Source organism: Pseudophryne corroboree, chromosome 2 (genome assembly GCF_028390025.1).
Source record: "Pseudophryne corroboree isolate aPseCor3 chromosome 2, aPseCor3.hap2, whole genome shotgun sequence".
NCBI classification, from domain to species: Eukaryota; Metazoa; Chordata; class Amphibia; order Anura; family Myobatrachidae; genus Pseudophryne; species Pseudophryne corroboree.
The window spans coordinates 94,602,366-94,626,272 of record NC_086445.1 but is presented as its reverse complement, the minus strand read 5'-3'; the positions used below and the strand labels follow the sequence as shown (position 1 = coordinate 94,626,272).

At 51.5% G+C, this 23,907-nt stretch overlaps 1 long non-coding RNA gene across 1 annotated transcript in view; it reads right to left on the bottom strand.

Moving 5' to 3' along the window:
* Window positions 1–20,400, bottom strand: part of LOC135000776 (uncharacterized) — a 248,107-nt gene extending 227,707 nt beyond the window's left edge. Inside the window, exon 1 of the long non-coding RNA XR_010202583.1 lies at window positions 20,294–20,400. This is a non-coding gene — a long non-coding RNA (uncharacterized LOC135000776). The remainder of the gene's footprint in view (window positions 1–20,293) is intronic.
* Window positions 20,401–23,907: the final 3,507 nt, after the last annotated feature.

The following is a 23,907-nucleotide window of genomic DNA, read 5'->3' as shown; positions in this document are numbered from 1 at the left end:
CCAGATTTATGTATGATTAATGTGATGGGTTTAACTGGTCATGGGGTGGGAACTCAGATGCAAACAACAGAAATCACATCTCAAGTCTTAGCCATCGCCCACCTTTTGAGCTGACCAATGATCCCCGGTGCACAGGATATATCCCACCCCCGAACCAATGGAAGAAGAGCACACAGTGTCTATTGTATTATGTTTTGATCCACTGTATAAAGAGCCAGCTGCATGCCAGGTCACTATCACAGACTCTGAAGGTTATCTACCCTGATGACTGAGGACCAGACTGGGAAGCGCAGGCGAAACTAAAACACGTATGTACCATTGACTGTAGCCATTATTCTATTGTATTGTTATGGTAACCCCCTTTCAGTAATTATATCTTGGTGTGTCGGAACCCGGCATTTTAAATACAAACTGGTGTGGTGTTTCCTTTCCCTGCTAAGGTTTAAAGTGTAGTTACAGCCACTCGGGCTGCTGCATTGTGCTAACAGCGTATAGGCCTGTGTACGCAAACTGTGAAGTCACTATGCCCTTTAGGCATACATACGCAGAGTGCGTACACTTTGCGACTTTGTGTACGTAAGGTTTGTGAATAATATAAAGGTGAAAGGTTAATTACTGCAGCCGCAGCGGCTCAATATTAAAGTATATCAAGTGTGTTTAAGGTATATGCTTTTTAGTCCTGTAAGTAAACCGACGTTTGCAATTGGGGGCTCCTCCGGTTTTTCACATGCTCACAGCCTAACAGGTCATAGCAGACTTAATCTATCAGCAAAGGTCGGAAAGTTATCCTACATAACCTTTTCCTGGTCGGTGGATGTACTGAAAACCCTAATTGTGTGCTGTTAGATTGCGTCTGCTCTGTCTGGTCTGCAGAGGTGCTGATAGAACCCGTAAAACAGGAAAAAAGCTATTTAAAAATCTGTGAATTTTTTTGGTGCCATAAAGCGTACACGAAGGGCACCGATAATTTGCATACCCTCTCACATTGTTGCCACAAGATTTAGATTGCTAGATTTGTTTAGATCTGTGTGAAATCGGATACATTTGTTGCTATATAGTTTTAAATTTGAAATAAAAGTATGTAAGGAAGTAACAAGCACAACACGCAGGTCTGGCCCAGTCGTTAAAGATTACACAGAACAAGCGGTTGTGCTTGTGAGCGAGTATAGTTAGTATCGCTCACATTTATAGAGTTGTGTGATTTGTTTTATTGCGTACGCACATTGGTACATGTGGTACGAAACGTGAGGACAGCGTACAAAAACATGCACGTGGCGGAAGGCCGCACACGTGGCATAGGGGTACGCATGGTTGCGTAATTACGCAAGCTTGCGTAGGGTTGTGTGCGCATAATAAAACCACACGATATTTGTTCAGTTAAGGTGGGATAGTAGACATTTAATACAATAGCACATAACTATCCGGTTTCAAAAGCAGATTAGTATAAGACTTTTGTTTAAACTGTATTGCCTCTGAGGGAAAAGCTGCTGATCAGAACGAGTGAAACATTTTCTGTACAGAAAAAACAAAGCGTATTTGAGTGAGTGAAAGCAGAGTGAGTGGAGCTGAACCCGGGAACTAGGTGGTCTAGGTGCTCGAGTGGTAACACTGGGTTAGTAGAGGCCCGGTGGCGTAGGGTTCGCTACCTTGCGTGATTAGAACTAGATGGTCTAGGTGATCTGAGGTGGTCTAGGTGTCCCATACAACTAGGTGACCTGGAGTGGTCTACAGCAATCGTAGGGCATATAGATAACTAGTATCTATAGGCTGTGCTATTGCATCGCATGTCTGTGTGTTCTACACAGCACAACGTGATACCATTGTGTCATATGCGCTGTGGAAAGGCATACGCAGACGTGATTGTATAGACAAAGGGGTTTTTCTTTGATAACGTTGGGAAATCTCCCTGGTGGGCTTTCACTGGAAAGGGTGAAGGATAGTTATCTAATTTCTCTGTTTTTCACCCTACAAAAAAATTCCAGTAGAAAGATACCGAAAAGGAATTTTTCGCTGCCTCTCTCAGGAAAATATTCCAACAGAACAACCACCGAAAGGTTTTACGGTGCTTTAAGGTCTGATAGGAGCCCAAAGTTGGGTACATTGCGATCCGCTATCAACAGTGTATCGTAGTACTGGCCAGCGTCGGCGAGAGTGAGTGGAAGGCGCTCTGAGATACTTCCACCGTCTACTTGCATTGAGTATTTTGGTATTTGTGGGAAATTTTAGTTATTAAAAAGACCCACAAATATGGGAGCCAGTTGCTCAAGTGAGAGACGTTTGTGCAGGGTTCAGGCTGTAGAAGAAAGACCAAAAGGGTCAGCAAGGTGTTAGGTTCCTGGTGCTCAGAACAAGGGAGATGTTGCGTAGTGAGTCCCGAGCACCAGAACGTGACGCTGAAACGAGGTGTGGTGTGGAAATAGCCCCTAGCACCCTACCTCCGTTGTTTCACCCGTGTGGTCCGTTCACGCCTGAGTGACTATGGTTTCTTGGGCCCACGGCAGCCGCATTGAAGGGCGGATTAGGTCTGCCCAACTCCGATGCCCCCAGGTCTTAGATTGAGACAAGGCGTGAACCGAGACAGGATAATAACAAGGGGACCTCTAGCTAAAACAAACAGAAGGCTAGGGGCTACTAACAACCCTAAACCTAAATATATGTGCGGCACGCCGCCAAAGGAAAAGAACAGCAACGGAAATGCTGTCCACTCGCTGACACAATACCGTTGTGTACCGGCGGTGACAGCACAAGCAGAACCCTCTGCAAAACACCAGAAACAAATTATAACCAAAGAATACTGCGGCCTGAGCCGACGGACGCGGCAAAGCCGCTACTCACGGAACCGGTACAAATACTGGCAAACGGACTGGAACCCCCAAAGTAGCCGACACAGACTCTCAGAACCGGAGGACAGGCAGAATCCCAAACGACAGACCGGTGGACACCAAGAAGCCAGACACTCGCCCAGGCACAGACTAAGCCACAGGACTCCTGGACAGGAACGCTTCACGGCAGGACACAGGATCAGACACTGGAATCGACACAGGAACCGACACTCAAAGCAGCTAGACAGACACTGCTAGACAGGAGCTCAGGAACTGGCAGAGACTAGCTCAGAACTCAAGAACTCTGGAACTCAGGAAATCTAGAAATCTGGAAATATCACCAGCGTCTGTGAATTGCACTAAGCCAGCATATAACAGAGAGTCTTAATTAATTATGTCGTGCAGCTGCCCTGCTGCACAACTGAGAGGAGCAATCAACAGACAGGTGAGGCTGAACACATGGGAACAAGCTGCAATCACACAGACTCACCACTGGCAGCAAACAAGAATCTTCTTAAACCAGAGCAACGGGAAATCCTGGCCTGCAAGACTACTTATAAACATAAAATAGGAATGAACCACTACCTGTGGTTCATAACAGTACCCTCTCTTTAAGGGTGGGCTCCGAACACCCCATGACACCCACGGGGAACAGAAACAGAAGTATAACATAAAATACATAACAAAAAATGCAAAACAGGAATGAGCCACAGCCGTGGCTCATAACACAAGGTTTATCATGTGTGAAAAATATGGTTCACACACGGAAGTTTTATGCAATGAGTGGGTACGTATGACTGACAAAGATAGGGTATCATTTCCTAGGATGGGCAGCTTTAAGCCAGAGGTATTACAGGACTTAAGGATAAGGATATGTCTGATAAAATCCAGAAATAAAGGATTAGACATACAGATTGCTTAAATCTATGGTAGCAAGAGGGGGATGTGCAAAGGGAATTAGCTCGCGCAGCAGGTTCCAAACCAAGCGGGAAAACAATGGCGACCGCACCACCACCACCACCACCACCACCATATATTGATGGGGAGAAAGTGGCTACAAGCAATGGTGCATTGGTAGAGGATAGAAAAGTGATTGATAAATGTACTAACGCTAACCCTTGCCAGCTGTATCCCGTTTTAAATTTTCCCCAGGATTGTGAGCAGGAAGATGAGCCCAGCACGATATCGGCACTCTCTCTAGCAGCCACCATACAGGACACCCAGATGGGCACGGCCCAACCACCAAGAGTTGTAGCAAGGCCCCCTAGCGGAGGGATAAGTGAGGTCGTGTCCACAGGTAAGTACGGTACCATACACTATGCAGAAACAATAGCTCCTCACATTATAGAGTCAAACCAATGGGAAGACTGACGCTCAAGGAGTAACTCCCATCAGGAACATTGCCATGCATTGCCCTTAGTCCCGAGCAGAATTAAGGTAAATTATGTCAGAATTTCCCGATCCCAGAAAAGATCTAGTCGGATGCCAGAAGTTTGTTAAAGAGATAGGTAACGCCCATGAGCCCACAAATAAGGATTGGCAAACAGTGCTACGAGTGTGTTTACCCTCAAATATTGACACCTTGACACCACGAAATTCATAACTGATTGTAAATTAGACGCAGAGGTACCTCTCACTGATTAATACAATCAGGAGTACGTAAAGCAAATCAATCTGCAATTAGGAGTGTATTTCCCTACTGTTGTCAAATGGAATAAAATCTTCTCCATCAGGCAAAAGGAAGGTGAAATGGCATCCGAATATTTCCATCGGGCACTGCAGGAAATAGCTAGATACACTGGGATCGAGGACATTAAAGATAATACACATCATAGGGAGGTAGCTGTTTCCGTATTAATGGACAGGTTAAAGGAGGCACTGAGAACAAGAGTACAGACCTCTCTACCTAACTGGAGAGGTATCTCGGTGGCTGCATTGAGAGAGTCCGTTGTCGAGCACGATAGGAACATCAGTAAGCACAGGGAGTTACAGGGGGATAAACTGATGACGGTAAGTATACAGGCTCTTACAGCAAAACCCCATCAGCCAAAATCCCAGACCCCTGCTGTTTGCAAAAGACCGAGAATATGTTACATTTGCAAAAAGGAAGGACATTTTGCCCAGGATTGTAGGAGCAGTAGGACACACAACGTATACAGACCCCCTAGACCTGAATACGAACCACACTACAATTCACATAATTGGGATTAGGGACCACATAGGAGAAATAATGAGCCACATGCAGGGGAAACAAGGAGGTACCCACCAAGGAGAGATTGGCAGACCTCCGAAAATTCTCAGCTACCCCCCTCACATATAATAGCTGCCAATGCGCTGCGGGATAGTCCCACTACACAATAGGGGTTGGGCCACACCTGTAGTCTGCAGCCAGTGAAGTTGATTGCTAGCCTTGGTAGTGAACCTGAGGTCACGGTTGATGTAGCTGGTGTACCATTACCATTTCTTGTATATACAGGGGCGGCCAGGTCAGTGTTGAATTCCACATCAGGTGTAAAGACCACGGGAAAAATTATTTCGGCAATGGGAGTAACAGGAAAAGTGCAACAATACCCTTTGAGTAGACATGCAGAGATTATGATAGGGCCCTTGCAAACCAAACATTCTTTTCTGCTGGCTGCATCGGCTCCGACAAATCTACTCGGCAGAGATTTATTGTGTAAAATGCGGTGTGTCATATATTGTACTCCTGAGGGTGTCTTCTTAGATATACCTGAGAACCATGCTCAAGAAGTACAAGATATACTTTGACACCCCTCAAAGGCTAATGTGGCATTCTACTGTTATAGAGACGTGTCCATCAAAGGTAGAGGAAATGATCTCACAAATACCGGGTTCCCTTTGGACCAAAGATGGACAAGACACTGGATTGATGGCGAATGTAGCTCCAGTAGTAGTACAAGTAAAAGATGGTAGGATAGCTCCAAAAATCCCTCAGTATCCTCTGAAGCCAGAGGTAGAGTTAGGAGTGTATCCTGTCATAGAGCTGTTGTTACAGCAGGGCATCCTAGTCAGGACGTCCAGCACTGCCAATAGTCCCATCTTCCCTGTGAAAAAGAGTGGGGGGGAGGGGTTACAGACTAGTGCAGGATCTAAGGGGGATAAACAAGATAGTTGAGAGCCAATTCCCAGTAGTGCCCAATCCAGCTGTCATCCTCATGCAAATTCCCTCTACTGCAAAATTCTTCACTGTCATTGACCTCTGTTCTGCTTTCTTTTCTGTCCCTCTTCACCCTGACAGCCAATACCTTTTTGCCTTTACATACAGGGGAGTACAGTACACCTGGACTCGTCTTCCCCAAGGTTTCATTGACAGCCCGAGTATTTTCTCCCAGGCCATACATGACTGTTTACAATCCTTTCAACCTGAGAGTGGATCGGTACTAATACAGTATGTTGATGACTTATTGTTGTGTTCCGACTCACTCGAATTGTCCTTGAATGACACGAAACAGCTTCTGTTTCATCTTTCCCATACAGGACACAAGGTTTCAAAGGATAAGTTGCAGTTGTGCCAGACCAGGGTAAAATATTTGGGACACTGTTTGACTCAAGGACTTAGACACCTCACCGCTGATAGAATACAGGCGATTCGCGATAATGACTCTGCCACAAACTCAGCAACAGATCCGCACTTTCCTTGGAATGTGTGGGTACTGTTGAAACTGGATTCCAGGGTTCTTTATACTGGCTTTACCTTTGCAAGAAATGGTCTCTTCGATCAAACGGGAACGGATCTCTCATACAGATAAGTCCGAACTGGCGTTTGAGAGACTCAAACAGTGTCTATCACGGGCACCTGCATTAGGTATGCCAGATTATGAGAAGCCCTTTGAATTGTACGGTACTGAGAGTGCTGGGTGCACGGCAGGTGTCTTAACTCAGAGACATGGTGATGCCAGCAGACCGGTAGCTTACTACAGTGCACAGTTGGACACTGTAGCGCGGTCTCTCCCCACTTGCTTGCGAAGTGTTGCAGCGATAGCTTTGATGGTAAGTAAAAGCGAGGACGTAGTGTTAGGACATGACCTGACCATTCATACACCTCATGCAGTATCAGCCTTACTAAACTCCACCCAAACCAGACATGTCTCATCCGCTCAGTTTACAAAGTGGGAATTATCACTGATGGTTCCGGTAAACATCACCATTAAGAGATGCAGCTCACTAAATCCTGCAACTTACTTGCCAAGTGTGCCTGGACAGGCACAATGGGTGGAGGATGAGAATGATGGTGAAGGAGGATTTAGTGCATATACTGATACGCATGATTGTATGGAATACCTGAATCAAACTTTTACAGCGAGACCTGACATCAGTGACAACCCACTGGAAGGAGTAGACTTTACCTTCTACACTGACGGTAGTTGCCACAGACAGACAGAATCGGGAGACTTGTGCATTGGATATGCAGTGGTAGATGACAGAGGTATCATAGAAGTTGAACCCCTGGGCCCACCACACTCAGCACAAGTTGCTGAGTTGGTCGCCCTAACCATAGCGTGTGAATTGGCCAAGGGTAAGTCAGATAATATATACACAGATTCTAGGTACGCCTTTGGAGTGGTGCATGATTTTGGGGCCCTATGGCGCCTCAGAAATTTCATGACGGCAGCTGGCAAACCTGTAGCGCATGCGTCCCACATCAAAAGGCTTTTGACAGCAATACAGGAACCAGACAGAGTGGCTGTTATCAAGTGCAAAGCACACACTTACAACCAAGACCCAATTTCACTTGGTAACAGCCGGGCAGACGAAGCTGCTAAATCAGCAGCAAGCACCCCCATACAAACAAACATCACATCACTGATGACATTTAACACGATCAACACACAACAATTAATTGAAATGCAAAATTTGTGTTCCCTACAGGAAAAGGCAGTCTGGAGGGCAAAGGGGTATGGCCAGGAGTCCTCAGGACTGTGGACAGGTGGACACGGTAAGCCGGTGGCCCCTAGAGTATATCTTCCAAGTCTAGCTGAGGCGGCACACGGTCTGACTCATCTGGGCAAAGAGGGTATGTGCAAGTTGGTAAGAGCCTATTGGTGTGCGCCAGGATTCTCTTCTCATGCAGGTAAGAGAACAATTACATGTTTTACTTGCTTGAGGAAGAATATTGGAAAGACAATACCAACAGAGCCATCCCATATCCCTCCGACAGACGGACCTTTTCAGGTAATACAAATCGACTTCATACAGTTACCACCCTGTAGGAATTTGAAATATGTGTTAGTTTGCATTGATGTATTTTCAAATTGGGTAGAAGCGTTCCCTGCTGCCACAAATACTGCTACGTTCACTGCAAAGAAAATTGTGCAGGAATTTGTGTGTAGATATGGTATCCCTAGAGTGATTGAAAGTGATAGGGGTACCCACTTTACAGGTGAAGTCTTTCAGGTCATATGTAAACTGATGGGAATTAATAGCAAGTTGCATACTCTGTACCGGCCACAGGCGAGTGCAAAGGTAGAGAGAGTGAACAGCACTATTAAGAACAAGCTGAGCAAATTAATGGCTGAAACTGGATTGTTGTGGCCAGAAGCTTTGCCACTAGTGTTGTACAGCATCAGAACCACTCCCAGGTCTCCACTTAACTTATCACCCTTTGAAATTCTTTTTGGTCGACAACCTCATGTAATGATAGATCCCCAGGATGATTTGAAATGTAATAATGAAGTGACTGTGAAATATTTGGTTGGGATGAGCCAGCAGCTGAGAAATCAACAAAGAAATTTAAAGCTGGTGATTCCTGACCTACCGAACAGTAATTGTCATGACATTGAGCCTAGGGATTATGTGATGATTCAAAAATTTTTAAGCTCAGGTTGCCTCATACACAGGTGGGAAGGACCATACAAATCTTGTTAGACAGCACTAAAGGTTGCCGAAAGAGAGACGTGGGTCCACTCGTCCCACTGCAAGAAGGTCGCTAACCCGGAGAGAACTCGTGACAAAGAGCAGAGTGTAGAGAACCTCGTATCACTAGAGTGTTTGTTCTGGGAAAGTTGAGAGGCAGGACTGTTGAAAGGCATCTGAGCACGGAGAGCAACAAGATCTAGGATGGTTGTTGCACCATTTTCGTTTTTCACCTCCCCCTGCATTTTCCTTTCTTTTCTCCTTCTTATTTTCCTTCTTTCCCCTAACGAAATGGATCGATCACAAGAGACTGCGTTTCGGGTTCTGCTATTAATTCTGTTTTTGATCAGGACAATTTGCTTTGGTGAGGGTCCCAGAGAGGTCGAGCAGGGATCTGGAATGGGTTCTGATGGCGAGTACGAATTTGTAGGATCTTAGGAGCAGCACATCACTCGAGTAAAGGCTGGTATCAGTAAGCGCTCTGGTAGTCATGGAGCTCGGAGGCACTGTGAAGGGTTATTGTCTGATGAATATTGTATTTGTAGGAATTGTGAGAATATAGTAGAGGATGGGTGCATCCAGAGATGTCAGTCCAACCTTAATATCGACATGGACCGCCATCCGTTGATTACCACTCACTAGTGGGTAAGGTCTTAAACCAGACAGAATGCTGGGTGTGCTCACAAGTACCTCAAGGTCAGAGTAAGTCAGGATTAGTACCATACCCTTTAGCAATAGATGGGGTACTCGAATTACGGGGTGGGAGACCGGTGGACAAGAAATTCAATATCTCTAGGCCCCCTAGTTTGAAGCTCCACCAATATCATGTAGACAGGTCCTTATTGTGTTTTAATATTTCCAATTACCGAAAACCAGGAAATTGGGAAGTGACTTGGAATTACCAATGACCTTTTCACACAGAGCTGACAGGATACCCATAGACTCTGAACTTGTATGCCAAATAGCCAACAGTGGGAGGTATTTTCGGTATAGGTATACCCATGGAAGCAAGACCATGTGGGTTGGAAAAGTATCGTCAGGGTATTGTGTCCATATCATCCAGCCCGATACTTGTACTGAGCAAATGGGAAAACTAGGGATTGGTTTCTTTACTTGGAAAATTTGTAATATGGTGATGTTATATTTTGTCCCCTATGTTCTCCCAGATGATGCCTATTTCATATGTGGGAGGAAAGCGTACAAGTGGCTTGCCCCGAGCTCAGAGGGATTGTGTTATATTGGGAGAGTACTACCAGAGGTCATGACCATAACCCATAATAAAATGAAAGACGTTCACCGCAGTGCTCAGGCTCCTTATACTCATACTCACTATGAACACATCATCAAGAGACACCTCATAGATAGGGCAGAGCACGCAGCCTCTGATTTGATCCACGAATCCACTGGGATTCAGTTTGTTCTCGCATTAGACATCACCCGTACTGCCAGTGGAACTATAAATTATAGGTATATCCATGCGCTAGCGAACTTGATAGATAATATCACTGAGATGTATGATGACACCTTCAGGTATACGGGAAGGGAGTTACAAGCCTACAAGAAGGAACTGATCCAGCACAGGATGGTCCTTAATTATGTCACAGCCGTGACAGGTGGGTACTGTGTTACTCTGGCAACTCAATATGGTGTGAAGTGTTGTACATATATTACGAACAGCACTGACGACCCAGCGGAGATCATCGATCAAAAGATGGACGAGATCTTGCAGTTGAAGTGGGAGTTCAGGAGGAAGCACAACCTTACCTGGGCGACTGTGAGTAATGAACTGACCGGCTGGGTCTCATGGTTGAACCCACGCAAATGGTTCTCAGGTTTAGGAGAGTGGGCTCAAAATGTCATTATGAGTGTGGGGAAGTTTCTCCTTTGTATCCTGGAAGTCATCATAATTATTGGTTTGATATTTAGGTGTGTTCAAATTCTAATGCGGCGCAAGCACAGCACAAATTTGATGAGTGTCTCCCCCTCTGCCCAGATACATCCAACCGGAAAAGACGTCAGCCCTACCCAAAATGTTTATGTGAAAGTATTTTTATATATGTGTCTTATCTTCATCTCTTCCACCTCCAGTTAATGGCACACATAGTCTACAGGTGATATCCACATATACTAGCACCCACGTATGTTCCCCCTCCATGTATCATCAACTAAATGTGCACCCCATTTGTTGAAACAAGAAGCCAAAAAGAGCTCGGTAGTGTTTGTTGGCCCATTTACAGACCCTTAATACGGGATGAGACGGATTTAATGTATACTTCGCAATACCTCGAAGCTTATTTAGAACATATACAGCACGATGATACATGCCCCTCAGACATGGATTCATACAAACATGCTTTTTACTATCCCACTAGGTCATACATTTCCCTTCTACAACTCTCCCCCGATCATCCAAGCTTTTGTATATATTGTATAGGTAATATTTTTTTCCTGTTTATTGATTAGTTAGTGGCAGTTATTGATGACTGCCAAAGGGTGGACTGTCGAAGTCAGAAAATATTACAGTACACACATTACGTACAAACACCACATAGATGGCCTAGTGCGTACTTATTCGGCCGTGCGTGCACATATTCGCAATTTGCGTATGGTCGCTTCCGCGGTCCAGCGTATTAGAGTGTGGTATGAGTAATTACGGTGGAATTTGTACTTGCATGGAAAAGCCACAAAGACATATCATATATCTAATCCATATATTGCATAAATCACCCACTGTCTGCTTTCTCTTCTAATAGCATGAAGATGGGTCACACATAAATTAAACTCCCAGAGACTCAAATACAATGGCCTTATTTACACAAAGCTTTGAAATTCTATGAAGAAGGCAAACACCTTTGTTTACTCCTATTGTATTAGGGTAGCCCAGTTTCTGTATAAGACAATAAAATACTGGATTGTCATTGTCTTATCTGAGGACAGGGCAAACAAGAAAAACAATGTCCAGGAACCTAGCTGGGCTGAAGAGACTCAATTAGCAATAGCTAACAAAAGTACAAACCAGACATTTAGAAATCTGAGGTAATAACATTCATAGTCTAAACTCTTGGAGATAGATATATATCTCCTATATATTAGCCCAACTCTGTGATTCTGCCTGGCCGTAACGCTGGGTGGAGTCACAGACACAGATCTACCAGAAGTCCTCTCCCTCTGACCGCCCATCCCCGCCCAGTCCCCTCCCCATCTCCGCCCTGTCCCCTGTCTCCCTCTTCCCCGTACACTCCCTGGTGACAGAGCAGCCGCTGACTGTGAGCGGAACTCACACTACCCGCCTCACAGACTAGCAGCTGCTGCAGAGTTCAGGGGACAATGCTGACACTGACAGCCGCACTCGCTTCCCCTCCCACCCGCGGCAACCAACCGCATTCACCCAGCATCCGCGCCACTCCCGCCCTCTCCCCCACCCGTAGTACCAACATCCGTGGCCGCCCACCAGCGGCATCCACCCGCGGCACTCCCATCCCCGCCCGTAGCACCGATACCCACGCCCCCCCATCCGCGGCACCCAACGCATCCCCCCACATCCACTCCCACCCGCAGCACTCCCGCCCCAACACCTGCAGCAAACCCCACCCCTCCCCCACCCGCGGCACCCCCGCCCCTCCACCACCCCCATACCCACCTCTCCCCCGCTATACCCCTGCACCCTCCACCCCACCCGCACCTATCCCCCCACCCATGGCACCACGCCTTCACCCCCAGCATCCCCCCCTCCCCCACCCACAGCACTTCCACACCAGCTTCTCCCACAGCCCCCACCCCTCCCACACCCACATCACCCCAGCTCCCAAACCCCCACCCATGGCACCCCCGCCCCTCCCCTTCGCACACCACCCCTGCTCCCGCACCCCCACCCCTCCGCTACCTGCAGCACCCCCACCCCACCCGCCCCCGCAACCGTGGCACCCTCACACCCACCCAACTGCACCAACCCGGCAAATGGCCCCATCCCCCACCCGCGGCACCCCCACCCCACCCCCATACCCACCTCTCCCCCGCTACACCCCTGCACCCTCCACCCCACCCGCACCACCACCGCATCTGCCCCTCCTGCACCCACCCCTCCCCCATCTGCAACACACCTGCTCCCGCAACCCCCTCCCCCCAACCCTCGGAAACCCCCGCAGCCGCCTCCCACCCCCAACCACAGCACCCCTGCACCCACGCACCTGTCCCCCCACTCATGGCACCAGCCCACCACCCGCAGCACCCCCCCCACTTCTCCACCCACTGCACTCCCACACCAGCTTCTCCCACAGCCCCCCCACCCCTCCCACACCCACATCACCCCTGCTCCCATCCCCCCACCCATGGCACCCCCTCCCCTACGCACAGCACGCCTGCTCCAGCACCCCCACCCCTCCCCTACCTGCAGCACCACCCGCCCCCGCAACCGTGGCACCCTCACACCCACCTCCCACCCAACCGCACTACCCCAGCAAACGGCCCCCTCCCCCACACACAGCGCCTGCCCCTCCCCTCCCAACACCCACGCACCTGCCCCTCCACCACCCGCAACACCACCACAGCTGGCCCTCCCCAACTGCGTTAACCCCACACCAGCCCCTCACCCACCTACAGCGCCCTCTGATCCCCGCACCCGCCCCTCCCCTACCCGCCGCGCATCAGGACACACACCCACAGCCGCCACTCCCCCACCCACAGCACCACCGGCCCCTCCCCGACCACCATCATCTATAGACACCTTCCCTCATTCGCACACCTACCACACCTTCCCCTCCACCACCCCCCGCACCTCTGGACCACCACCCACAGCACCTCAGGACCCCTTCCCCCATCCACGGCCCCCCTGCAGCCACCCGCAGCATCTACATACCCCATCCCGCACCCACACCTCCCCCACCCGCAGCACTTCTACAACCCATCACCTAACCCCCACACCCCTGCAACCCCACCTTCCCCTACATCACCCCTCCCCCACGCACAGCACCTCCAGTCCCCTCCTTCATCCACAGCCTCCCGCACCTGCCCCTCCACCACCAGCAGCATCTACAGACCCCATCCACACCCCCTCACGCCCCCCCCTGGCACCCCACCCACATCATCCCCATACCCGCCTCTTCCCTGCCCCTCCCACACCCGCCGCAGCTGCACCCCCACCCTACCCCAACCTCGGTATCCCTGCACCGGCACCCTCCCCCACCCACCGCAGCAGAACACCCAGGCCGCCACAACCGCCGTAACCCACCCCTTACTCATCCACAGCACCCACGGACCCACTCCCCCATCCGTGTCATCCCCGCACCCGCCCCTCCCTTGGCTACCGCACATCCAGATCACCTACCCCATCCAGATCACCTACCCCACCCGCAACACCCCCGCACCCACCACTCCCACAACCACAGCACCTACCCACCCGCATTATCTACAGACACCCTCCCCATCTGCGGACCTCCCACACCTGCCCCTCCCCCACCCGCAACACCTCTGGACCACCACCCGAACCCCCTCCAGACTCCCTCCCGCATCAACCCCTCCCCCATCCACAACATCTACATCCCCCATCCGTGCCATCCCACACCCACACCTCCCCCACCCACAGCACTTCTGAAACCCATCATCTAAGCTCACCCCCCCTGCACCTCCAAACGCACACCCCTACATCACCCCTCCCACACACACATCACCTCCATACCCCCTCCTTCATCCACAGTCCCCCGCACCCACCCCTCCCCCACCAACAGCATTTACACTCCCCATCCGCGCCCCTTCTACACCTACCCATCCCCCACCCACAGCACCTCTGCACCCTTTCCGCCATCCGTGCCCCTGCACCCACCCCTCCGCCTCCCACAACACCTCTGGACCCCCTCCCACACCCACCCCTCCACCACACGTAGCACCTCGGACACCATCCGCAGCCGCTACAAGTGATGCCCTGAATCGGGCTGATCAGCCGCACCTCACTGAACCCACCCCCTTTCCAAACCCCCCAAACTTTTGTGAGTATACTAATATTGTGGCCATTATGTGTATAAGCAACACTGCTACCTGTGGCCATTGTGTATAAGTGGCGCTGCTACCTGTGGGCACTATGTGTATAAGCGGCTATGCTACCTGTGGTCATTGTGTGTAGAACCAACTCTGCTACCTGTGGCCACTGTGTCTATACGCGGCTCTGCTACCTGTGGGTATTGTGTGTATACGTGGCTCTGCTACCTGTGACCATTGTGTGTATAAGCGCCTCTGCTACCTGTGCCCATTGTGTGTATAAGCGCCTCTTCTACCTGTGGCCACTGTGTGTATAAGCACCTCTGCAACCTGTGGGTATTGTGTGTATAAGCAGCTCTGCTACCTGTGGCCACTGTGTGTATAAGCGGCTCTGCTACCTGTGGGCACTGTGTGTATAAGCAGCTCTGCTACCTGTGGGTATTGTGTGTATACGCGGCTCTGCTACCTGTGGGTATTGTGTGTATACGTGGCTCTGCTACCTGTGCCCATTGTGTGTATAAGCACCTCTGCTACCTGTGGGCACTGTGTGTATAAGCACCTCTGCTACCTGTGGGCACTGTGTGTATAAGCACCTTTGTTACCTGTAGGTATTGTGTGTATAAGCGTCTCTGTTACCTGTGGGCACTGTGGGTATAAGCGCCTCTGCTACCTGTGGGTATTGTGTGTATAAGTGCCTCTGCTACCTGTGGGCACTGTGTGTATAAGCTGCCCTGCTACCTGTGGGCACTGTGTGTATAAGCGACACTGTTACCTGTTGGGTATTGTGTGTATAAGCGGTTCTGCTACCTGGGGGTATTGTGTGTATAAGCGGCTCTGCTACAATATGATCCCACACATGATATAATTATCTATTTCTATCCTCAAGATATACATATATCCATATACACACAAACACACATATATATGTATATACATATATACACACATACTCCTGCTATTACAATTTGTTAGGAATCATATATATATACATACTAGGTGATTCATCGCGCCCTACCGGCGCTCCTCACACCGTCGGTTGGGGCTACGCCCCGTTAACCCCTGCACGCCTTTGAACATACGCAGGCTGGTAGATAACAGAATCAGAAACGCAGGGCAGTATAGAGGGCATACGGAAATGGTGTCCGGTTGAGAAACGATAGAGAGGCGTGGGGGGGGGGGGATGTAGAGAAACGCTGTGCGATCAGTAAAGGATAGGGAGAGGCAGGGTGGTAGGGAGAGGATAAAGAGAGGGAAGGTGTTAGAGAGAAAATACCGTTGCAAGAGGCTATGACCGGTTAACACCTGCACGGGCTTCAGCTGTGCTATAATTGTTATTATATGGAGTATTACCTGAATTTTTTTTATGGCAGTGGGTAAATATTGTAAGGGGGGAGGGCGTGTGATTGTAAAGGGGGCGTAGCCCTTTGTGAGGGCATGCAGAGTGGCCGCAGGGCACAATGAATAACATAGTGTAGTATATACTGCTAGTGTCTGCATCATGAAGTACCAGATGACTAACAGCAATGCACTGTAGATAAGACACCAAAGTGCTGTGGCCACAGGTAGCAGAGCCGCTTATACACACAATGGCCACAGGTAGCAGAGCCGCGTATACACACAATACCCACAGGTAGCAGAGCTGCTTATACACACAGTGCCCACAGGTAGCAGAGCCGCTTATACACACAGTGGCCACAGGTAGCAGAGCCGCTTATACACACAATACCCACAGGTTGCAGAGGCGCTTATACACACAGTGGCCACAGGTAGCAGAGGCGCTTATACACACAATGGGCACAGGCAGCAGAGGCGCTTATACACACAATGGGCACAGGTAGCAGAGCCACGTATACACACAATACCCACAGGTAGCAGAGCCGCGTATAGACACAGTGGCCACAGGTAGCAGAGTTGGTTCTACACACAATGACCACAGGTAGCAGAGCCGCTTATACACATAGTGCCCACAGGTAGCAGCGCCACTTATACACAATGGCCACAGGTAGCAGTGTCGCTTATACACATAATGGCCACAGTATTAGTATGCTCACAAAAGTTTGGGGGGTTTGGAAAGGGGGTGGGTTCAGTGAGGTGCCTATCCGTGCGGCTGATCAGCCCGATTCAGGGCATCACTTGTAGCGGCTGCGGATGGTGTCCGAGGTGCTACGTGTGGTGGAGGGGTGGGTGTGGGAGGGGGTCCAGAGGTGTTGTGGGTGGCGGAGGGGTGGGTGCATGGGCACGGATGGCGGAAAGGGTGCAGAGGTGCTGTGGGTGGGGGAGGGCTAGGTGTAGAGGGGGCGCGGATGGGGAGTGTAAATGCTGTTGGTGGGGGAGGGGTGGGTGCGGGGGACTGTGGATGAAGGAGGGGGCATGGAGGTGATGTGTGTGTGGGAGGGGTGATGTAGGGGTGTGCGTTTGGAGGTGCAGGGGGGGTGAGCTTAGGTGATGGGTTTCAGAAGTGCTGTGGGTGGGGGAGGTGTGGGTGTGGGATGGCACGGATGGGGGATGTAGATGTTGTGGATGGGGGGGGTTGATGCGTGGGAGCTGTGGATGCGGGAGGGAGTCCGGAGGGGGTTCGGGTGGTGGTCCAGAGGTGTTGCGGGTGGGGGAGGGGCAGGTGTGGGAGGTCCGCAGATGGGGAGGGTGTCTGTAGATAATGCGGGTGGGTAGGTGCTGTGGTTGTGGGAGTGGCGGGTGCGGAGTGTTGCGGGTGGGGTAGGTGATCTGGATGGGGTAGGTGATCTGGATGTGCGGTAGCCAAGGGAGGGGTGGGTGCGGGGATGACACGGATGGCGGAGTGGGTCCGTGGGTGCTGTGGATGAGTGAGGGGTGGGTTACGGCGGTTGTGGCAGCCCGGGTGTGCTACTGCGGTGGGTGGGGGAGGGTGCCGGTGCTGGGATACCGAGGTTGGGGTAGGGCGGGGGTGCAGCTGCGGCGGGTGGGGGAGGGGCAGGGGCGGGGAAGAGGCGGGTATGGGGATGCTGTGGGTGGGGTGCCAGGGGGGGCGTGAGGGGATGTGGATGGGGTCTGTAGATGCTGCTGGTGGTGGAGGGGCAGGTGCGGGAGGCTGTGGATGAAGGAGGGGTCTGGAGGTGCTGTGCGTGGGGGAGGGGTAATGTAGGGGAAGGTGGGGTTGCAGGGGTGTGGGGGTTAGGTGATGGGTTGTAGAAGTGCTGCGGGTGGGGGAGGTGTGGGTGCGGGATGGGGTATGTAGATGCTGCGGGTGGCTGCAGGGGAGCCGTGGATGGGGGAGGGGGTCCTGAGGTGCTGTGGGTGGTGGTCCAGAGGTGCGGGGGGTGGTGGAGGGGAAGGTGTGGTAGGTGTGCAAATGAGGGAAGGTGTCTATAGATGATGGTGGTGGGGGAGGGGCCAGAGGTGCTGTGGGTGGGGGAGTGGCGGCTGTGGGGGTGTGGTGGGGGTCCTGATGCGCGGCGGGTAGGGGAGGGGCGGGTGCAGGGATCAGAGGGCGCTGTGGGTGGGTGAGGGGCTGGTGTGGGGTTAACGCAGTTGGGGAGGGCCAGCTGTGGTGGTGTTGCGGGTGGTGGAGGGGCAGGTGCGTGGGTGTTGGGGGGGAGGGGAGGGGCAGGTGCTGTGTGTGGGGGAGGGGGCCGTTTGCTGGGGTGGTGCGGTTGGGTGGGTGGGAGGTGGGTGTGAGGGTGCCACGGTTGCGGGGGCGGGTGGTGCTGCAGGTAGGAAAGGGGTGGGGGTGCTGGAGCAGGGGTGCTGTGCGTAGGGGAGGGGCGGGGGTGCCATGGGTGGGGGGTTGGGAGCAGGGGTGATGTGGGTGTGGGAGGGGTGGGGGGGCTGTGGGAGAAGCTGGTGTGGGAGTGCAGTGGGTGGAGGAGGGGGGGGTGCTGCGGGTGGTGGGCTGGTGCCATGGGTGGGGGGACAGGTGCGTCGGTGCAGGGGTGCTGCGGTTGGGGGGTGGGAGGCGGCTGCGGGGGTTTCCGAGGGTTGGGGGGGAGGGGGTTGCGGGAGCAGGGGTGTTGCGGATGGGGGAGGGGTGGGTGCACGAGGGGCAGATGCGGTGGTGGTGCGGGTGGGGTGGAGGGTGCAGGGGTGTAGCGGGGGAGAGGTGGGTATGGGGGTGGGGTGGGGTGGGGGTGCCGTTTGCCGGGGTGGTGCAGTTGGGTGGGTGTGAGGGTGCCACGGTTGCGGGGGCGGGTGGGGTGGGGGTGCTGCAAGTAGCGGAGGGCTGGGGGTGCGGGAGCAGGGGTGGTGTGCGAAGGGGAGGGGCGGGGATATCATGGGTGGGGGGTTGGAAGCTGGGGTGATGTGGGTGTGGGAGGGGTGGGGGGCTGTGGGAGAAGCTGGTGTGGGAGTGCTGTGGGTGGGGGAGGGGGGTAAGCTGGGGGTGAAGGCGTGGTGCCATGGGTGGGGGGACAGGTGCGGGTGGGGTGGAGGGTGCAGGGGTGTAGCGGGGGGAGAGGTGGGTATGTGGGTGGGGGAGGGGCGGGGCTGCCGCGGGTGGGGGAGGGGCGGGGTTTGCTGCAGGTGTGGGGGCGGGAGTGCTGCGGGTGGGAGTGGATGTGGGGGGATGCGTTGGGTGCCACGGATGGGGGGGCGCGGGTATCGGTGCTACGGGCGGGGACGGGAGTGCCGCGGGTGGGCGGCCGCGGATGTTGGTGCTACGGGTGGGGGAGAGGGCGAGAGTGGCGCGGGTGCTGGGTGGATGCGGTTAGTTGCCGCGGGTGGGAGGGGGAGCGAGTGCGGCTGTCCGTGTCAGCATTGTCCCCTGAACTCTGCAGCAGCCGATAGTCTGTGAGGCGGGTAGTGTGAGTTCCGCTCACAGTCAGCGGCTGCTCTGTCACCAGGGAGTGTACGGGGAGGAGGGAGACAGGGGACAGGGCGGAGACGGGGAGGGGACTGGGCGGTCAGAGGGAGAGGACTTCTGGTAGATCTGTGCCTGTGACTCCGTCCAGCGTTACGGCCAGGCACAGAATCACAGAGTTTGGCTAATATATAGGAGATAAGCACACAGCTTGAAGCATTAACGCCATGGAAAACTAAGTCAATCATTGTTGCAGAGTAAGAGGGTACTTATATTGCAACAGTCTACAAATTCCTTTGCCATATATGGCCACAGGTTTATATGTTTTGCCCTCTGTTACTTTATAACTAATCCTTAGGTTTCCTTGTGAAGGTAGTGTACTTCTACACACGGCCGAGTCACATTATTATCACCACCTCCTACATTTGACGTCGGCAGAGCGCAGCCCATGAAGTACGTCACGTGTCATGCGCTGGCTTGGTGGGTATATAACAGTGACGTGCGGTGAGGTCAATGATTGGGGAGGCACTGGCTAATAACAGAACTTGATTTACACCAACATACAGCTAGGGGGTATTATCCCCTCTCCCCAACCCCCTAATCCTCCCTTTCCAATCCCATATCCTAACCTTAACCTCCCCCTATAGTGCCTAACCCTAACATCTGTGCAGCATTGCCTAATCTCCCCCGCAGCCTAACCCTAACCCTCTCCGTGGGTGCCTAACCCCCCCTCCCTGCAGCCTAACTCTAACCCTCTCCGTGGGTGCCTAACGCTCCTCCATGCAGCCTAACCTCCCCACGCAGCCTAACCTGCTAACCCTGCTGACCCTAAAACTATCGGTGGCACTATACTTACATAGGTCGGGACGCCAACTGTCGGGGTTTGGACGTCTGTATCATGACCAAATCGGATTTCTGGCAACGGCATTGTGGCGGGGGAGCAGGATCCCAACTGTCAGTAAACTAACCGCATTCCCTACCAGTGAGCTTGACATACAGTACAGTAGGTGACCAGGCCAAATCAGGCCATATTGCAGCATTTATATTTAACTCTTATAATATACTGTACCATCCGTTTTTACAACATCTTCACTACAACACTTAAGGGCCTTACACACTGGACGATTTTCAGCCGAGGTGCCTGACCGCCGATACGGCCAACGGATGCCCCGGCGGCAATGGGGGGTGACGGGTGTGTGACGTTTCTTCACTCCCCCGTCACCCGGCCCCATAGCCCTGCATGCTAATATGGACGATATTGTCCGTATTGGCTTGCACGTATAAACGACACGGCACCAACGATGAACGAGCGCGGGGTCGCACATCGTTCATCGTTGGTAAATACACACTGAAATATATTTTAGTGTAATCGGCCAGTGTGTAGGGCCCGTTACTCAGGACTTGCAGTGCCAGTGACCAAACAAAAACTGGAACAGAAAAGAACGGAGTACAAATATAAGAAATTAATCAGTACTCCAGTGTACAGAACAACAAGTAAAGAGCCCCAGCATCCGTCTTCCTCCCACCCCCAGCCAGGGCTGTGCTGCTGCTGCATGTGTGTGGGAATGGAGAAGGTATCAGTAACACACATCCACAGGCAGCAGCTGGGGGCTGGGAAACTAAAGGCTGGAGCAGACAGTGACATGCAGCCTGCTCCTGCCATAGCCCTGACCCTGACAGCAGCAGCCTGACCCTACTGTCCGTGGCTATAGTAGCCATGTGCAGGAAACCAGAGGTCCCCACTCCCCCCTGATAACAGTGCTACCCATGCTGTAGTGTACCCTGACAGCTCACCTCACCATCTGTAAAACGACCAGCACCTGGAGAGAGGGAGATCCGGACTCAGCACTGAGAGTGCATCAGGAAACAGTCACTGGCCAATCAAATCTGCCTCACTGACAGGGGCGGGCTCTGAGGTGGGATGCAGGCACTCCCCTGTCACTGAGGCAGATCTGCTGCTGCCTCTACTGCATGTTTTTTCAATGGGCTTTTCCTGCCCTCCGTTTGGACACGCCCCCTGCCCGCCCCCAGCTTGGACACTTTACCATTATCAGTGGGAGGCAGCTCTCCGCTCTCAGCTGCCTCCCACCCACCGTTGGCTGTGTTTCCACACAGCAAATATGATTAGAAAAATGCAAAGAGGATAATTATGACACAGGACGTGTTATAAATATCTTCTTTGTATTACTGCAGTCATTATGACAGGGGAGGCAGTGCACGTCCCTGGTATATAAGGTGTGCGATAGGCCGTCTACACAGATATCACTCGTTGCTGTCTTGGGTAAAAGGGGCAATTTATCGGAGTTGCAAAAAGGGATGATTATCGGCTTTCAGGCCAAGGGTGGCAGTATTTCTGAAACAGCGCAATTTGTGAACTGTTTGTGTGGAGTTGCGGTGAAGTTGTATCATGACTGGACAAATGGCACCATTGCCAATAGCCGACGTGGAAACTGCGGAACACCACGTGCCATTGATGTAAAAGGTGAATGTCGGCTATGAAGCTGTGTGAGGGCCGACCTGGGAGCTACCAGACGTGTCTAAAACGACAGTTCAGTGAACCCTGCTGCGTACGGGGCTCCGAAGCGGTTACTCTGGCTATTAGCTGGCCTGGTGGTCATAATAATGTGACTCAAACCTGTATATAGCTCATATCTTCTAATGCAGTGGTTTTCAACTCCAATACTCATATACAGTATCCCCCAGGTCATGCTCACTGGATTTCTTTAATTAGACAAAAGTTATTGGATCTATTTTGCTAGGTCAGTAATTATCCCACTTGTTTATACAGGCAGAAATCCTAAAAACATGACCTGCTGGGGATGCTTGAGGACTGGAGTTGAGAATCGCTGTGCAATACTCACCTGAAAATATTGACCTTTTGTTTACCCATGCATACATATATTTATATATTTGTCAATATTAATCATGTTGACATGATAGTAATGTCGACATGCAGCAAGTCAACAACAGTTCTCCAGGTTCGGAAATCAGCTGATGAGCACTTTGAGCAAATCCAGTGGCGCTTCCGGTGGTATAGATAACTCTAACCGTTACCCCTCCTCTTAGTGCTTAACCCTCCCCTACCGCAGCCTAACCCTACCCTCTCCGCTGCCGGTCTGCGCAGAATGTCAGTGTATCACATGTCAAACTTAAAGTATATAAACCATTCTTTTCAGATTCACATGACAGACTCCAGATCATAGACTGTTGCTTGGTAAAATAAAAATCGTATTAGGAAATAATTGGCGAGGGGGTCACCGAGATTTCAACTGCCTGGGGGCCTCCGCAGGGTTTAATCCGGCACTGGTAATGTGTGACGTAAGTGGGATACTACTACGGTTCCTAAAATAATCTAGGACACTATTATGGGGTATAAAATGAGCAATTGCTTCTCTAGAAACATGGGTACAAGGGGCCCTTTAATATGTTGCTGTGGGGCCAACAAAGGGGGTCATTCCGAGTTGATCGCTAGCTGCCGTTGTTCGCAGCACAGCAATCAGGCTAAAAATCGGCATTTCTGCGCATGCGTATGGCCCGCAATGCGCACCCGTGACGTACGGGTACAAAGCCCGTTGTGGTTGTGCACAGGTTCTAGCGAAGTTTTCAGTCGCACTGACGGCCGCAAGAAGATTGACAGGAAGGGGGCGTTCCTGGGTGTCAACTGACCGTTTTCAGGGAGTGTTTGCAAAAACGCAGGCGTGTCTGAAAAAACGCAGGAATGGCTGGTCGGGTGTATGACGTCAAATCCGGACACGAATAGTCTGAAGTGATCGCAAGCGCTGAATAGGTTCAAAGCTACTCAGAAACTGCACAAACTGTTTTTGCAGAACTCGGCTGCACATGCGTTCGCACTTCTGCTAAGCTAAAATACACTCCCCAGTGGGCGGCGGCGGCATAGCGTTTGCACGGCTGCTAAAACTAGCTAGCGAGCGATCAACTCGCAATGACCCCCAAAGTTCTGATTACGCCCCTGATAGGGCCTCTCATGCAAATGCAAGCTCAAGCCAAAACATTTGCAGCAGTCACTCGAGATAAAGCACCAGAGTGTCCAAACTCCAAAAACAGAATACTGTAAATGAAAAAAGTATTTTATGATACATCCTTCTTAAAAGCATTAGCTCTGTGCTGTAAAAGATACAACAGATCACGAAGAAAACAGATTGAGGCTTAATAATCTTTGAATAGTGGAACTGTGAACCATTAAAGTGAGCTACTGTGTGGCAATTTCTTTTTTTCAACCAAATCCTGATTATGGGTCTAATTCACCATCAAACGCTAAAGTGTGGAAATCGCTATTTGGCATGCGCGAGGAATTTGATTACGATCGCAGTCTAAGTGCCGGTGGGGGGGGGTTGGGTGGTGACGGGCTGGCATTGCAGCATTTTGTGGGCATTGTCACGGCATTGGGTGGGGAGGTCCAGACAACTGAGGCGTCTCCAGACCATTTGCGAGGCAGGCAGCGGCGAAGCA